The 6,389-nt window shown below is 52.7% G+C and overlaps 1 long non-coding RNA gene across 1 annotated transcript; it reads left to right on the top strand.

Annotated features, from left to right (window-relative positions):
* The first annotated feature begins 1,781 nt into the window (after positions 1-1,781).
* LOC128916571 (uncharacterized) lies at positions 1,782-5,894 on the top strand. The gene is made up of 3 exons (XR_008469009.1): positions 1,782-2,417; positions 3,878-4,151; positions 5,018-5,894. It is a non-coding gene; the product is annotated as an uncharacterized LOC128916571 (long non-coding RNA).
* The last annotated feature ends 495 nt before the right edge of the window (positions 5,895-6,389 follow it).

Here is a 6,389-nt window from a genome sequence, read left to right as displayed (position 1 = left end):
GCCTTGCCAGGAGTTGCTCTCTGTTTTCAGTTGGCGTTGTAATTGTGTTAGATCCCAGTAAACAAGAACTTTTCCAAGTATGTTGCAAGAACCAGGGCAGTTCCGCGCATGTGGGTCATGTCCCTGGGGACAGGGCTGCTGGGTGCTGCTGGCCCAGTGACACAGCTGCTCCGCACCTTGGCTTTGGGCGTCCCCAACACCTTCTCAGGGGAGCCTGAGCCGGGGATCTGGCTGCGGAGAGGGAGAGGGCAGTCCCTTGGCCACCACCCTGGGGAGCAGGACTCTGCTCTCAGCCTGGGCTGGACACTCCTAGCACAGCTCTGCTCCCTCTGCGGGTCTTTCCTGCTCTTTTCTCACCCCATCTACATCCCAGAAAGAGGACAAAGGACCGTGACAGGTTAGAAAAGGTAACAGAGCTGAGAACCCAGGACCACCAAGCCCCACCAGCCTTCTCAGCCTCAGGTTCCCTCAGCTTTCTTGGTATTGCCCTCATGCTCAGAGAGCTGCCAGTGTCAGACCCTGCTTGCACCCAGCTTCCCCATCCTGCCCTGGCTCCTCTCCTAAATATATTCTTACATTTTATGACTCTCAGAGGTTTTTAAATTTAATGGGTTCTTTTTTTTCTTTCTTCCTTCTTATCACCTGAGCTGGATCCTCTCTGAGCTGCTGCCAGCTCCAGGGATTACAAGTGAATAATTTAGGCCTGATGGTGCGTTTGAAGTTTAAGAGAAGGAAGTGGCACGTGTAGCCTGCTCCTCATCCTGCTCCAGGGCCATGGTGCAGGCTGCTGCTGTTTCTCCAAAGGCAATTTCAAGGATTCCCTAAGGAGCCACAGGCCGAACATTGCACAGCTCTACTCGGGCATGGTCTTCCAGATCCTGGCAGCCTGGAGGCCGAGGCTCCCAGGGTACCACAGGAGCAATGGGCTCGTTTTCCCCAGCTGCCCTCCCAGGCTGCTGCTCTGCAAGGAGGCAGCTCCCCAGCACCAGCCCTGGGGGATGGCTGGGTGCACCATGGACTGGACCACAGCACCGGGCCTGGGAGAGGGACTCAAGGCTTTGCTTGCCAGCCCAGGGCCAGGAGGGCTTAAATGCCAAGCCCACGTGTGTGTCTTGGCAGCTCTGAAGCACAGTGAAGAAGACCATGGGCAAACAGGAGCTGCTGGAGAGCTGACTTACGGGCTAGCTGCTGCTGGGCGAAAGGAGGTGCCTCGAGGGTCACCAGCCTGCTGTCTCCAGATACTGGTGGGGGAAGGAGGGACTTGCAGTGTGCTGAGCAGTGGCAGTGCAGAGCTTTTGGCTGGCTTGCTCGTCTTTGCTGAGCACAGAGCACACGGCTGCTTGGGTCTGCCAGGGAGCACCGAACTCCACAGGGTCCGGCAGCAGACCAGACTTCCCTCCCCATATCCCATCAGTGGTCTGTGCTTGCACAGTGTCAAGTGTTGGTAGTTCTCAGGACAGGGGGCACAGAAAGATACTCTGGGAAATAATTTTTAACCCCCTGCAATTCACTGTTCAGAAAGGTACACCACTTTGGTGGCAGCCCTGATGGAGGCAATCTTTTCCTCATACGCACAATTCTCTTTGCAAGGTGGCTCTGACAAAATTTAAGTATGAACTTTACTTGTTTCCAGGAGCTCTTGGAAGAACTAAAAACGTATCACAGGGTCCAGCATTAAATCCTTCCCTGCTGGGATGCAGCAGAGAACGGAAACTGTCAGGCAGTTTGAGATCCACTTAACAGCAATTAGTGCAGATGAAAGAAGCACTAACGCGAAAGCCCCAGTCTCTGTGCCTTGGGTGGGAGGAGGAAAGGAATGTGTAAGAGAAAATGTAAACATGAAAAAATGTGGCTGTGTCTCCCACAAAACAATGAATCATTTTAACATTTCCAATCCTTTTCATGCAAGCAGAAACAGTCGATCAATATGTGACAGAATTAAAGACCTGCAGTAAAACCTTGGAGCTGAGGATCTGTGAGAATTGTGAATACAGAGTAATCTGCGGAATTCTGCATAAGGCATAAAAGAAAGGCAAATGTATGTACAAAAGCCGGACGGTGCAACCGCAGAAGTCTGCTGGGCAAGAGGACTCCTCTGCCCACCCAGAGGAGCACCCGTTGGAGGGGAGAAGCCATCACTGGCAACGGATATGGAGCACCTACAGAAAGTAGGAGTATTTCCCAGAAAATTCCAGGTTACAACAAATGTGGCCCTAAACCGCATCCTTGTAAAAGCCAGCAACATGTGATTCAGAATGTGTGTTCACAAAAGCTGCAGCTGTAGCCATGGCTCTGGAGGACTTTCGGCCAGTAAGGGCATCTCATAGACTTTATCCTGTGAAGTGGTGAAAACAGTCAAGAGATGCTATTCTATGATTCCATGCCACAGCTGACTTCAAGACAATGACAATTTCAAGGTAGGTTAATAGGATGATATCCCTGGGAAAAGGAAAGGCAGGAGTACAACAGCTAAACAGGTGAATACTTAGTTATGTCCACAAAGGGTGTGATGGACTATGGTTGAATCTATTCTAAAAGAGTCTATACTGGGCCATTTGAAAAGTTGTAGGGAAGGCACAATTGCACAGTTTGGAAATACTATAATTTTTAGGAAGTCAGGATCATTCTTTGGATCATGGTAATTGAGTGAGCAGAGGAGCTCAACGTGATGCACTTACAACGTGTCTTTTGGGAGGTTCAGATTCCTGCAGTTGCACTTTGGAAAAGCTGTAGAAGCTTATCATATATGCAGAGAAGGCTGCTACTGGCAGCAGCAGAACAATAGATGGCACAAGGAAAGCATAACTTTGAAGAGAACTCAGTACAACAGGGGCTGCCAGGGGGATGAAGGAAGCCGGGGGATTGGCTGGATGTGCACAGATATTGTCTGTTAAAAGCAGTGGATCTAATAGTGGTGGCGGCTGAGCAGGATTTGTGTTAGAGGGGACTGGGCTTGATGAAAGATAAGCAGAGCTGGGTCTGATGCTGCGCCTTCCAGCTGTAGGCACTGGATAGGGCTTCCTTTCTCTTCGGTGTAGGAGGGCTTTGCTGGTCCCTCCCAACCACATTATGGTGGTCTTCCCAGTGCGTAGCCCATATCCTTCAGAGGGCTGGGCTCGGCACTAGCGGACCCCAGAAGTGGTCAGATCTCTCCGCCTTTCTGGGATGGGAGTCCAAAGACCATCCTAATACCAGAAGTAAACATCCATTTTTTGAAGCTTACATCCTCTCCACAGCTTTTTGCAGCCAGATTGTGGCTTTCGCTGCATCACAGTTTTCCTACCATTGTTATGGGAAGATTGCGATTGCTTTGAGCCCTCTTTCTGCCTGCTCTTGGCTGGTGTCAGGGCCACAGAAGAGTGTGTGTGAGTGTGTGAAAGAGTGACTCTGTGTGTGTGCATGTGTGTTTACTAGGGAGAGAATGACGAAAGGAGGCTGTATCATGCTCCTCCTGCCCTGTCCTAAGCTTTCCATCTATCTGGGACCCTTGGATGCAGCCCAGACCTGATAGCCCGAACCTCTGCCTTTCCTCTGTTTTCTTTGCTCTGGTTTGTTATGTTGCATATCTGGAGCACAGCCTCAGTCGTCCACTCTCTTGGAATGCCCAGGTGGTGAACCGCGCATCTAGCTGTAGGTCTTGGGAGCAAACAACTTGGAATGAGCTCCTGTGGCACTGACAGAAGGGCATTGTGTGAACACATTCCACAGCAGGGTGTCATCCTCCCTAGCTCACCTCGCAGTCACGCTGGCTGCCTGCCCGCTAGCAGAGCAAACACTTGCCATTGGGATTTCTTGAGGACCCAGTCTGGGACTGGACCATCAAGGCAAATGCTGAATGTCTGCTACAAATAACTGTCCCAACCATTAATTTTTATAGGCTGAGTGGCAGGATTTCATGCTGGGCACAACCAGCAGAGGAGATGAAAGCTCGAAGCCAAATAGACATCACAGAGCCAGTACAAATGCTATTTATTAAAGAAATGCCTGGATTGCAGAGGAAGCAGAAAGGTGCGTCTTGAAAGGAACCTTTAATGCCTGTGAGTGAAAAGCAACAAGGGCTGGGAAGCAAGAGGAGCTGCCAGAGGCAACAGCTAATGGACCTGGTCCTGGGGTGAGCTGGCAGCAGGGAGCACGTGGCTGGGAGCCAAAGGGTAAGTTGCGCTGCTTCTTCTGTAGCCATAAAAGCAAGAGCGGAGCGAAGGGGCTGCCCGAGCTGAGCTGAGGGGCAAGAAAGTGCTGCTGGGGAAGGGGATATCCCCAGGCTCCCTCGGGGAATTGCTGTTCTTTGCTGTGGTCCGTGCAGAGAAACTGATAACTGTGCCCCCCTGTCAGCAGGGTACGTTGCAGTTCTGCTCCCTTCGGCAGTGGAGCGGGACTCCAGCTCCCACCTCATGGTCCAGACACAGGGCATCAGCCGCTGAGCTCACCTGAGGAGACTCCTCATCCATCCCTTCCCAGCGTGTAGGCACAGCCACTCCAGGCTGTGGGAGGGCTCCAAGCCCTCCTTCTCCCACCACCGCAGAGGCCTGCCCCATGCAAGGACAAGTTTCCCCCTTCAAACAGCAAACCGGTCCCTTTCTTCCAGCTGTACATGCCCCGGCCAGGCTTAGGATACTCATGGGGGTGAGCATTGCACAGACCACTCTTGCCTTCCACACCACCTCCCTGCCCTCAGACCTTGCGTTTTCCCCTGCGAGCCGCCCGATGGCACAGCAGCCTGTCCTGTCATGCCAGCCGCTCATGCGCATGCCCGTCCCCAGCCCCGGAGCCGCTCTGAGCAGCAGAATCTGCTGCATTAGGTCGATTTCAAGAGCCCCTCCAGGTCAGTTAGCAATTACCTGCACTAGATACGCGCTTGGAAAGGAGCTTCTGATCTCTTCAATGCACTCGTTTTCCTCTTTCAATTTCAAATTCGCCTCACTGGAAATAGGCACTTCAGCCTCTTTTACAGACCATGGTAAATTAGGATTTTGTCCAGTTCTGTTGGTTTTGCTGATACAGATGTTTTTCCCTACAGAGGCAATGCCATGGCCAATCTGAGGTGTGTCCAGACCCCCTCCGTTCAAACTCTCCCAGCTGAGCCTGCAGGTGATGTCATGGTACGCAGAGTATTTCTGCACAGACCACTGGCCCTGGCGTGTGCTGAGGAGCCTCTCCCAGGATGGGCACCCTGGTGCCAGCACTCTTGTTAGCAATTCAGACTGGTGGCCCATGTCGTTGAGACATGGCCAGTGAGCAGAGGCATTCCCTCCCTTGAAGAGTCAGCTTCCGTGCAAGTTTCCCATCTGCATGCTCCCGTCTTGTCCTGGAAGGAAAAGGACTGGAAAGAAGGCCAGCCAGTGTCTTTGCATCTGTCCTTACCCTTGTGTTGAAACTTGACTGCCAACAACTTGTCACAAAGATGTTTTCTACAGCGACATACTTCATGCTGGGCTCTTCCAGCGTAGCACTGGTCACACTGTGGGAACGCTCTGATGGGTTCGTTCTGCTGCTCAGCTGAGGAAGACGCGTTCTCCTGCTAGTGTCCAAGGACAGGCTCCCAAGGGAAGGGAGTTGCACCGCAATCATGCAGCTGGTGCATCTGCGGCAGTCTCTGGGGCCGCTGCAGAGCCTTCCCCTAGCCCTCCCCTCCATGGGCTCAGCCAGGAGCGGCCAGGGCCAGCCATCTGCATGCAGGGCACTGGGGAAGGGGTCTGGCAGTTCGCTGCTGTCCTCTCCATGGGGCTCCTGGGGGCTGATGTGGTCACAAAACACCCTGTCCCCAACCAGTGGTTCAGCGCTCAGAGGCAGAAGCAATTTTACATAAAGTTCAATTAAATATTTGCTTTATAATTGCGCAACAAATTATTCATAAAGGCTTTGGAATCTAATCACAAGGCTGACACCATGGAGTCTGCAAATGACACAGTACTTGGGGAGAATAAAGATGGGGGGGAGCTGCCAGACTCTGGTGACAGACAGTGCCTACATGTATGGGACAGTGGGAATGCGCCCAGGAAACGACTGGAAGTGGCACCAAAGAGCCTCAGCAAGGCAGGGCCATTTGGCTAGCAGGAGTAAGTGGGGTGGCATGTGAGAAATGGCTCCGGGCAATAGATTGGGGGGGTTGGCCCATGTGTGCCCAGCAAACAGGGCAGTGCTGGGCTGTGGTCCTCCCAACCGTGTTCTGTCCGCTCCGGCTTCGTGTGGGCAGGCTCTGTGGTGTCTTAAGGAGTGGCCCCAACACCACAGGACCTGTGTCAGCACAGAATTGCTGCCTTCAGCTCTTGCCCCCATCTCCAGCAGGAATCACAGGGGGTGCAGAGCCTCTCCCTAGCCATGGGGTATGAAGAAAGTCATGTGGTGCGACCAGCCTGCAGGGTCCATCCTTCTAGACCTGTGCCAGAGCA

The sequence above is a fragment of the Rissa tridactyla genome, chromosome 12 (genome assembly GCF_028500815.1).
Source record: "Rissa tridactyla isolate bRisTri1 chromosome 12, bRisTri1.patW.cur.20221130, whole genome shotgun sequence".
NCBI classification, from domain to species: Eukaryota; Metazoa; Chordata; class Aves; order Charadriiformes; family Laridae; genus Rissa; species Rissa tridactyla.
This window is presented reverse-complemented; position numbering and strand designations above follow the sequence as displayed.